General features: G+C 43.5%; 1 pseudogene; it reads left to right on the top strand.

Moving 5' to 3' along the window:
* The first annotated feature begins 6,577 nt into the window (after positions 1-6,577).
* Positions 6,578-11,523, top strand: LOC139377106 (sodium-dependent neutral amino acid transporter B(0)AT2-like; annotated as a pseudogene).
* Positions 11,524-12,007: the final 484 nt, after the last annotated feature.

Here is a 12,007-nt window from a genome sequence, read left to right as displayed (position 1 = left end):
AAACTTCTTACCCACTGGAATTGTGATACAGTGAAACAATCTGTCTGTAAACAATTGTTGGAAAAATGACTTGTCTCATGCACAAAGTAGATGTCCTAACCGACTTGCCAAAACTATAGTTTGTTAACAAGACATTTGTGGAGTGGTTGAAAAACTAGTTTTAATGACTCCAACCTAAGTGTATGTAAACGTCCGTCTTCAACTGTATGTAGTACCACACCTTATCCCAGACCTTGTACACATGGTGTGAGGCCTTTTTGTCGTAATGGGTCTTGTCACCTTTGCACTTCTTTCCAACTCCAACTTTCCTTGAGCGCACGCAATGGTAGTCTGGAGGTGGGTTCGCAAGTCAGCCACGTATTGATGAGCCGTGTTGGCGGTGGCTGCGGTGACATCTCCTGGTTTGTATAGGAGTTGCAGTGGAAGTGCCATTTGTTGTCCTGTCATCTCGAATGGTGTTATTCCCGTAGACCTGTTGCGTGTGGCTCTGATCGCCATCAGTACCAGTGGGAGTTTGAGGTCCCAATCTTTGTGGTTGGCTGCCACATATTTCCTCAGGATTCTGACGATTGTCTTGTTGCTCCTTTCTACCCTGTCGGAGCTCCTAGGGTGGTACGTGATGTGGAGTTTAGCTTTGACTCCCAGGAGCCTCCAGAGTTCGGTCAATACAACTGCCTAAACATGGGTTCCTCTGTCGCTGTCCTGTTTCTTTTGGCAGGCCGAAACAACTGAAAATGTGGTTGAGCAAAAGAACTGCCGTGGTTTCTGCTGTTTCATTGGTTCCGGGCAGGCACTCCACCCACTTGGTGAATGCGCAAGTCACTGTGAGGAGATACTTGTTGCCTCTTGCCGACCTGGCAACTGGGCCGACCCAGTCGATTCTGATCGGGCTCCACTGGTGCTCTGTGAAGTGGCTTGGAGGGCTGAAATTGGCAGCAAGCTAGACACCCTCTCACGTATTGTGCCACGTCTTGTTTCATGTGAGGCCAGTGGGCCACCTTTCGCAATGTTTCACATGTAGCCTTGAACCCCCCCCCCATAAACCAGTAGGTCGTCTACAAGTGTGAGGTGCTGTTTAGTTGCGTACAGCGAACGCAAGTCGTTTGAGCCTGCCAAAGCCCGTTCGGAATCTGGGTGATTGACAGAATCAGACAAGAAAGCTGTCGAAGTGGGGAGGGTCTCATCTTGGTGTTGCATTGCTACCAGATCACCATTCAGGAATAAATGAGTTAGCAACACATTATGTTCATGCGAAGACGTTTCCCGCGGTGCTACATGGCTATGCATTACCGCAGACACAATGGTTGCCTCAGGGATCATTGCGTCTCGAGCATCGAACACCCAAGGGGTGCCGTAAATTGCACCAAATTTCACCTTGCTGTCAGCATGGCCTTGCCAAGTTCGTCACGACCAGGAGATTTGGAGTGTCCCTTGACTTTCTTCCAATACACCATAAGAAGGTGAGTCTGGTGTAGTTTGAGTCAGTGCAGATTGACAGTTCTGACAACTCGTGTTTCACCGCTGTTTGCAGTGTGATAAGTATGTCAGCAACTTTTTGCCTAGCTGAAATTGAAGCGGTTTGCACGGAATGTCGTTGTGCCATACCAACCCCACACCAGCTTGCAAGTGGTCTAGATTACGGTAAGAACAGCCATCCACAAATGTCATCGGCATGCCAAGATATGTTCTCTTTGAACTAGTGATGGTTCAAAGGCAACATCGAAACTACGTCACACGGGGTGGTGTGAAGTTGATGTCGCCACAGCTTTGACACACCACCAACACCCCGCCCAAAGGCAGGTTTTTCGCTTTTGTGTAGTTACCTACTACATCATGGCTTTGCAGCGTCATTAGTCAAGCTGTTATTCTGCTGTTGTGTACAGCACCCTCACGTATTTCAGAAAAGTCTTGGGCTGGTGACATGTTTCTATGATCACCTTTTGTCCGCCAATATAACTGGTGAAGTGTTTCACCGCCCAGACTGTCGACAGCGGTGCTTTTTCGCAGTCTGAGTACTTGTGTTCAGCAGGGTTGAGCGTTTTGCTTGCGTACGCAACCACACGTCTGTCTTGGTCATGTTTTTGATACAACCCAGCACTAAAGCAGTGCTCTGAGGAACTGACTTCCAAAAAGGTCTTTGTTGGGGTATACCCCAACAAGGGTGCCTCGCAAAGCAGGTTTTTCAAGGAAGTAACAGCTTCGTTGCGAGTGGCATCCCAAACTAACTTGTCAAAGGCTTTGACAAGTCGGCATAGTTTTCGATGAATTGACGGGAGTAATTACATACTCCCAAGAAACTGTGCACCTCATGAAGGATTGTAAGTGTTTTGATGTAGCGGACTGCTTGGATTCTGTTAGACTGTGGCAGGATGCCCTCAGCACCCACTAGAAGTCCAACGTAGTTTACCTTGGTCCTGCATAATGTATTGCAAGTAGCCTTCGACGAAGGCAGTGGAGTCAACGGAGTTGGCATAGTTATTTGTGACCAAACTTGGTTGGTTTTCCAATCCATTAGTGGTATCAAACGGTCAATTAAATCTATCCCAATCAGCATCTGTTTGGTGTCAATGCTAGTTTTAGTAGGAGAGGCTTGGTTAGAGACTGAGTGAAACCTTGAAGTGTGGTGTCGCAGCGTTCAGTTTTTAACCAACGTTTTGATGGGTCCTCTGCCCTTTTTGAGTTCATCCAGAAAAGTTTGAGCTATGAGAGAAATGGTCAAACCTGAATCTATCACAGGTCAAACAGTAATTAGAGGTATGGCCCGTTGAAGTTGGATTTTCTCGTCATATCCCCAACAAAGTAGAGTGGGTTGGAATAACAGAGCATTTGGTTATGTGTCGATTTTCAAGACCGATAACCCACCTTCGTGACCCAGTGGGTCCTCTATCAGAATGAGAGAGGAGTCAGCAGTAGCAACGCTGCTTATTTTGTGCGTCTCGACGAGCAGGAAGCTGTGGAACGATGGGGTAACTTTGGGAGTTTCAGTAAGCAACCATTTTGATACATTCCTTCAATTGTATTAGCCTACTTTATTTCAATATTTTTTGTCATTCTGTGATATTTATTACCACAGTAATTCTTTATGGATCGATTCAGTTGTGGTTAAGAAACGGTACATGCTTAGTGGTGGGCTATACGAAGAGATGGGGGAAGTGACATGCCTTGCAAAGTTTAGAACGGGCACGATGATGGTTAATGAGCGCTGCCTAGCAACCATTGAGTTTAAGAGCGTAGTGTGTGTCAATGCCACCTCGACATTACGGCTACATTTCATAAACCGTTGGCAGAATTGTATTACTAGGAAATGATTACTAGGTTGTTTGGCGGGAATAAACGTTTTGGCTTTCATACGGGCAATACCTTTCACATATAAAGAAAAGGTGCAAAAAAAAATGCGGGAAAAATGTTGTCATATGAAAGGGGTTATGAGTGTCTGCCTGCCAGCTGATAATCTTTACCAGTGCGTGTGTAGGCTGCCTGCCCCTCCACATCCGAAGCATAGGCTGCTGTAGCCTACTGACGTAACAAACATGATTAAAAAGTTACGGCAAGAGATTTTGAATTAGAAAAGAATGGATTAACTTTTTCGATGCCAGTTAAGGATACTATAGCTATAATGTTTCACATTGGATTTATTAATTACTAAAGTTAAGGCGTGTTTTTATTTGAATTCTGGTGCCGCTCTGCACACACAAGCTTGTTAGCTAGCCAGCTCTGGTCCAACGTTAATCCAACTCTCGGAAATTCAAAGACATTCAAAGTTCCTCCATAGAAGGAATCCTTCTATTCAGATAATGTGATTAGATACCCAGCGCTTCAATTCAAGGCTCCTCCACCCTCTTCGGACCAGCAAAATGTCAGTTGCGTCTCGTGCCCTACACTTGTCTGTCCAATTCATGTTAACAACTATACAATATTCACACCCCCTTTTCCACAATTTGTTTTTAGAAAGTGGGATTAAAATGTTTACAAATAAAAACCAATCTACACAAAATACTCTACTGTCAAAGTGGAAGAAATCTAACAAATGAATGAAAAAAATAGAAAATAATTTACCTAAGTATTCAACCCCCTGTTAGAATTAAGAGTTTGACCGATTAATCGGAATGGCCGATTTAATTAGGGCCGATTTCAAGTTCTCATAACAATCGGTAATCGGCTTTTTTGGCAGCTGATTATGGCCGATTTATATTGCAATCCATGAGGAGACTGCGTGGCAGGCTGACTACCTGTTATGCGAGTGCAGGCAGCAAGGAGCCATGGTAAATTGCTAGCTAGCATTAAACTTATCTTATAAAAAACAATCAATCTTAACATAATCACTAGTTAACTACACATGGTTGATGATATTGCCAGTTTAACTAGCTTGTCCTGCGTTGCATATAATCAATGCGGTGCCTGAAATTGTGTCACTTCTCTTGCATTCTGTGCAAGCAGAGTCAGGGTATATGCAGCAGTTTGGGCCGCCTGGCTCATTGCGAACTGTGTGAAGACCATTTCTTCCTAACAAAGACCGTAGTTAATTTGCCAGAATTGTACATAATTATGACATAACATTGAAGGTTGTGCAATGTAACAGCAATATTTAGAACACCCGTTCGATAAAATATGGAACAGTTCCGTATTTCACTGAAAAAATAAACGTCTGAGTGTTTATTATATTATAATTAAGTCTATAAGCAGTCTGACTGAACGGTGGTAGGCAGCAGCATGCTCGTAAGCATTCATTCAAACAGCACTTTCCTGCGTTTGCCAGCAGTGTTTCGCAATGCTTGAAACACAGCGCTGTTTATGACTTCAAGCATATCAACTCCCGAGATTAGGCTGGCAATACTATAGTGCCTATAAGAACATCCAATAGTCAAAGATCTATGAAATACAAATGGTATAGAGCGAAGTAGTCCTATAATAACTACAACCTAAAACTTCTTACCTGGGAATATTGAAGACTCGTGTTAAAAAGAACCACCAGCTTTAATTTGTTATCATGTTCTGAGCAAGGAACTTTGGTCATCCAATAATCGGTATCCCATTGAAAAATCATAATCGGTCGACCTCTAGTTAGAATCACCTTTTGGCCGCGATTACAGCTGTGAGTCTTTCTGGGTAAGTCTCTAAGAGCTTTGCACACTTGGATTGTGCAATGTTTGCAATTATTCTTTAAAATATGATTCAAGCTCAGTTCAAATTGGTTGTAATAATTTGCTAGACAGCTATTTATCAAGTCTTGCAATATATTTCAAGCTGATTTAACTCAAAGCTGTAACTAGGCCACTCAGAAACATTCAATGTCGTCTTGGTAAGCAACTCCAGTGCATATTTGGCCTTGTGTTTGAGGTTATTGTCCTGCCTAAGGTGAATTTATCTCCCAGTGTCTGTTAGAAAGCAGACTGAAGCAGGTTTTCCTCTAGAATTTTGCCTGTGCTTAGCTTTATTTCTTCATTTTTTTTATCATAAACTTCCCAGTCCTTGCCGACTACAAGCATACCCATAACATTATGCAGCCACCACCATGCTTGAAGATATGAAGAGTGGTACTCCGTGATGTGTTGTTGGATTTTCCCCAAACATAACGCTTTGTTTTCAGGACTTAAAGTTAATATCTTTGCCTCACATTCATGTTTTGTAATATTGTTATTCTGTACAGGTTTCCTTGCATTGTTTTTCAGTGAATTAAGATTAAACCAACATAAAAATATATATAAGTTGACACAAGCAACGGATTCTGAAAATGTGTGATTGATATATATATGTAACGGGTTTCATCTTCCTCCTCTGAGGAGGAGTAGGAGAGATCGGACCAATGTGCAGCGTGTCCATTTTAGTTTATTCAACTGAACACTAAAGAATACAAAATAACAAAGTGAATGATACAAACAAAAACTGAAACAGTCCTGAAATGTGAAACAAACATTACAACAGGAAACAATCACCCACAACTCAAAAGTGAAACCAGGCTACCTAAGTATGGTTCTCAATCAGGGACAACGATTGACAGCTGCCTCTGATTGAGAACCATACCAGGCCAAACACAGAAATCCCAAAACATAGAAAAAGGAACATAGACAACCCACCCAACTCCTGCACTGACCATACTAAAACAAAGACATAACAACAGAACTAAGGTCAGAACGTGACAATATGAAGGTTTTTTGTTGTATTTCCAATATAATTAATTGTAAACATTAAGAGAAATTAAGGATTTTCTACAATGTTGTTGATCCATCCTCAGTTTACTTCTATCACAGCCATTGAACTCTGTTTTAAAGTCACCAATTTAAAATTGGATTTGATCTAAGCTCTTCTCCTATCAGGTGTGTTGCTTTGTTGCTCTCTACTACAATGTGATCATCGGCTGAAGCCTGTTCTACTTAGGGAACTCTTCCCAGTACCCTTTACCTTGGGAAGAGTGTCCTGAACATGGTACCACAACACAAGTTACATAAGAGACATGAAGGGTGCCATAATGAAGTTTGGGAGGAGCTGAGTGCAGGGAAAACAATCGCATGTGACAGTACTGATAAGATACTGTTGAAGGCTCATATCACTTAGTTCCCTGCTTAGCAAGAATAATGCAATGTTTAGCGATAAGGAGGAGACGCCACCCAAAGTGGGGTATGAACACCTCCATGGGGGAAGCCGTGTCTGTGTCTGAATTACAGCTGTAACGACCCTTTGGGAAGAATTGAACTTGGTTAAGCTTCTCTAGTGTCCGTGAGTTATTTATTAAAGATTAGAACCTAACACTACTATATAAGGAAAAGGTTTCCATTTAGGACACAACCATCACTCATTCATTGCCTAAATTTTCAATAATGTTGTCCAAATACAAACACAATAGAAGCCTGATGTGAACCTGACCATTGTCTTTGTCTTTAATCTCAGTGGAGGAAGTCCCAGTAGTCCCACCACCTACTTCTGGTTACGGAAGGCTCTAGACATTACCGACTCCATCAATGAGATGGGCGAGTTTATCCCCGTCATCACCTGCTGCCTGCTTGCCGCCTGGACTATCGTCTGCATGGGCATGTTCAAAGGCGCCAAGTCTTCTGGCAAGGTACTGAGTTTTCTGCTTAAGCATTACTGTTTGGTCTGCACGTATAGCCTTACTGGAATTTGAGTCAACCCGCCTAAGCATGACATACAATTACAGATGAACTAATTGAATCACTGAAGCTGGGGGTGTAGAAGCATAAATTCCAGTGCGGTCATAGGCCTGTATGTGGAGTTATCCCACTGCCATTAAACTGACCCTAACTTCACAGAAGCCTGTTTAAATCCCTTCTCTTTTAAAGAAGTTCTCTAAATGGAGAACGACCATCAAAATGACATAGCATATGTAATCAGACTCTTGGTCGACTAACTCGATGGAGATTTTAAGACATTCTAATCAATAAATGTGTTACCCCTCCTCCTCTCATCCAAGGTGATGTATTTCTCCTTGATCTTCCCCTACATCGTGCTGCTGTGTTTCCTCATCAGAGGGCTGATGCTGGATGGGGCTACAGAGGGCATCAAGTACATGTTCTACCCTAAGGTGTCACCATCACCCAACCCAGCACACTGCTTGTATGAATGACAGTTATAAGGGGAAAGAGGGGGGTGGCATATGATAACCTGGCAAATGCTACTACATACAGCCTAATACTGGGACTGCTTAAGCACACACTGATAAACTGTGTGATCCTGATTGTTCTAAAGGGGTATGTGGTTCAGAATTACTCCGTTTTTTGCAACCATGGCAATTCACACACAAACTCCTTGCGATCAATAATGCACTAGGCCTAGATACTGTATCTATCATGGTAGGATTCAGTGCACTGTGCCAGTGTCTAGCCACTGACCGCCCCTTCTCCCTCTCCCCCCAATCCAGCTGGAGATCTGGGGTGAGGTGTAGGTATGGCGCCAGGTGGCCACGCAGGTCTTCTTTGCTCTTGGCCTGGGCTTTGGCTCAGTCATGGCCTATTCCTCCTACAACCCAGTACCAAATGCCACCGTGACGCCCTGACCGTTTCCACCATCAACTTCCTCACCTCTGTCCTCGCCTCGCTGGTGGTGTTCGCCGTGCTGGGCTTCCGCATCAGGGAAGTCGCCATGCGCTGCGTGACGCGGTGTGTGTTTGGGCGGGGAATCACTGTTTTTGATCTCTTTGTGTGTGTGTGTGTGTGTGTATGTGTGTGTGTGTGTTGGGATGAAAAGGGGCTATATTGAAATGCCCTGTGTTCGGGGACTGTTTCTGGTGTTATGTTTAGTTAGATATTATTATATATCTACATGCATATCTACTCGGTCATTAAAAAAAAATACTCGGTCGTAGCGAGTACATAATAAACTGACTGGTTGTTCTCCACACTCCCCTCTCTCAGTAACTTGGAGAAGCTGTCTGAGCAGTTTTCCATGTTGCCCCTAGACCGGGACCTGCTACCCAGGTTTAACATCTCTGACCCCAGTTCGGTACCACTGGAGCCTACAGGGATTGGTTCACGGCTCACGGAGCCAAGGTTCCTGGCAACCTCACCGACTGCAGCCTAGAGGAGGAGGTGAACAATGTAAATGGTTGATCTTGCACTCTAGCCTGCCTTTTCTTTTACTGCATCTCAACTCTGTATTCTTTGTTACCGCTTTGCCCTCTTTTTTTGAAAACCAACCAGCCCTGCAGCCTAGAGTATGCTCTTCCACCCACTCCTTGTAAATTAATAATTTAATTTTAGCAGGTTTATTGCTCAAATTTAGATATGTTAAGATAGTTAGGATCTGTTGAGCTATATCATGATACATGTAAATGTCCCCTTCCCTTTCTCCTTGTCCCTCTCTTTCAGGGTGTGGAGGGCACAGGGCTGGCATTCATAGCCTTCACAGAGGCCATGACTCTGTTCCTGGGCTGTCCCTTCTGGTCGGCCTTGTTCTTCCTCATGCTGCTCAACCTGGGCCTCAGCACCATGTTCGGCGCCTTGGAGGGCATCCTCACACCCCTCACCGACAACTTAAAAGTGCTGAAGTGCCACAAGACCAAGCTCACAGGTAAAGAGAGAGAGAGATGGTGTCTGTGTCCATGTTTTTGCTCGCGAGCCCCTTTTTCTATCAGGTGGCCCATCTTGGGTTTCTGACCCTAAGTTTGGGAACCACTGGATGAAACTATTCAATTTTATAAACATTTGAATTCTTATTCATATAGAAGTGGGTCTGAGTGTTAGTCCTCACTCCTCTTTACTAAATATGCCAAGTGTTTCTGTGTGGGGTCTGTAATGTTCTCTCCCTTCCCCAGTGATTAGCTGCATCATCGGCTTTCTGATTGGCGTGCTGTTGCAGCGCTGTGGGAACTACTTTGTAATGATGTTTGACGACTACTCCGCAACCCTGCCCCTCATCATCGTGGTGGTGTTTGAGTGTTTCAGCGTGTCCTGGGTATACGGCGCTGACCGGTAAGAACCTATTAACTACACTGACCACATAAATCACATGATGTCCCTCAGAAATTAGATGACAATTCCTTTCCCGAAAGAGGAATTTTACATTGATGAAGAAATAGTCATACTTTTGGATTAATGCAAATTTAGATTACAAACAGTGATTCACAGCATCGATCCTTCAGGTCGACTTGCTGTGTTTGTTCCCCATTGTCACTGATCATTGTCTTGTGTATCTGAATGTCCAGGTTTCTTGATGACGTAGAGAAGATGCTGCACTGGCGCCCCCCTGTGATATATAAGTACCTGTGGAAGTACGTGTGTCTGCTGGCCATGCTGGGACTGCTGGAAGCTAGCCTGCTGAGGATGTGCTTCAAACGGCCCACCTACACCGCCTGGAACAGAGAAACGGTAAGGAGGCGGCCTCATCATGGTTGACTTTTTCCACATTTTGTTACAGCCTTATTCTAAAATGGATTAAATAGTTTTTTTTCCTTTATCAATCTACACACAATACCCCATAATGACAAATAAAAAGACAGGTTTTTAGAATTTTTAAAAAATGTATACAAATATTTAAAAAATCACATTTACTTAAGTATTCAGACTGTTTACTCAGTACATCAGTTGAAGCACCTTTTGGCAGCGATTATAGCCTTTCTTGGATATGACGCTACAAGCTTGGCACACCTGTATTTGGGGAGTTTCTCCCCTTCTCTGTAGATCCTCTCAAGCTCTGTCAGGTTGGATGGGGAGCGTCGCTGCGCAGCTATTTTCAGGTCTCTCCAGAGATGTTCGATCGGGTTCAAGTGCGGGCTCTGGCTCGGCCACTCAAGGACATTCAGAGACTTGTCCCGAAGACACTCCTGCATTGGCGTGGCTGTGTGCTTAGGGTCATTGTCCTCTTCACCCCAGTCTGAAGTTCTGAGCGCTCTGGATCAGGTTTTCATCAAGGATCTCTGTACTTTGCTTTGTTCATCTTTGACCTCAATTCTAACCAGTTTCCCAGTCCCTACCGCTGAAAAACATCCCCACAGCATGATGCTGCCACCACCATGCTTCACTGTAGGGATGGTGCCAGGTTTTCTCCAGACGTGACGCTTGGCATTCAGGCCAAAGAGTTCAATGTTGGTTTCATCAGACCAGAGAATCTTGTTTTTCATGGTTTGAGAGTCCTTTAGGTGCCTTTTGGCAAACTCCAAGCGGGCTGTCGTACCTTTTACTGAGAATTGGCTTCCGTCTGGCCACTACCATAAAGCCCTGGTTGGTGGAGTGCTGCAGAGATGGTTGTCCTTCTGGAAGGTTCTCCCATCTCCACAAACAAACTCCGGATCTCTGTCTGAGTGACCATCAGGTTGTTGATCACCTCCCTGACCAAGGTTCATCTCCCCCGATTGCTCAGATTTGCCGGGGGTCAGCTCTAGGTGGTTCCAAACTTCTTCCTTTTAAGAATGATGGAGGCCACTGTGTTCTTGGGGACCTTCAATGGTGCAGAAATATTTTGGTACCCTTCCCCAGATCTGTGCAATCCTTTCTCGGAGCTCTACAGATAATTCCTTCGACCTCATGGCTTGGTTTTTGCTCTGACATGCACTGTCGACTTTGGGACATTATATACACAGCTGTGTGCCTTGTCAAATCAATTGAATTTATCACAGGTGGAGTCCAAGTTGTAGAAACATCTCAAGGATGATGAATGGAAACAGGATGCGCCTGCGCTCAGTTTCGAGTTTCATAGAAAAGGGTCTGAATACTTATGTAAATAAGGTATTTCAGATTATTATTTATTTTTTTATAAATTTGAAAAAAATTCTAAACAGTTTTTGCTTCATCATTATGGGTTATTGTGTGTAGATTGATGAGGAATTGTGTTTATCCATTTTAGAATAAGGCTGTAAGAAAATGTGGGAAAAGTCAAGGGTGTCTGAATACTTTCCGAATTGACTGTATGTATTTATGCATCGCATGTCCCTTTCATACTGTATGTGTGTATTCTCTGTTTGGATATATGGGTGGCTGGGGACAGTAGTTGTCTTGGATGCAGTTTTGTCAATCATCTAGGGACACTGGGAGTGGAATCCGAGGGTACAGATAAAGCGAGAGAAGGGAAAGAACAGCTGAGTGAACACACCTGGCAGACGGGAGTGGCTACCAAACCAGCTAAAGAACTGGTAATGTACATATTCCTATATCTGATTTGTATATCTAAATATATAATTGAATGGGGGAGTAACAACCTAAATATACATGGAAATGCATGAGACTTTAAATAAATAGTCAATTGTGATTACTAAGCTTAAACCGCGTATTTCAAGACCTGGCATTGTATTGGTCGCATACACATATTTAGCAGATGTTATTGTAGGTGTAGCGAAATGCTTGTGGAGCTAAAACGTAAATGTTGCAACAAAAAGTTGTCTTTTGAGCTGTGTGGTAGTTGGATGCTCATAATAAGAACAGTAACTACTAGAGCTTCTCTGTGACTACTCTAAATATCCTAATGTAGAACTCAACGATGAAAGGGATACATTTTAACTGTGTGCACTCAGAGCGTGATAAAGTAGCAACATGGAAGTAATTTCAGTTCTGATTTCCAAAGA

Source organism: Oncorhynchus clarkii, chromosome 20, assembly GCF_045791955.1.
Source record: "Oncorhynchus clarkii lewisi isolate Uvic-CL-2024 chromosome 20, UVic_Ocla_1.0, whole genome shotgun sequence".
In the NCBI taxonomy this organism is placed as follows: domain Eukaryota; kingdom Metazoa; phylum Chordata; class Actinopteri; order Salmoniformes; family Salmonidae; genus Oncorhynchus; species Oncorhynchus clarkii.
Note: the sequence above shows the minus strand (reverse complement) of the source record. Positions and strands in the feature narration are given on the sequence as shown.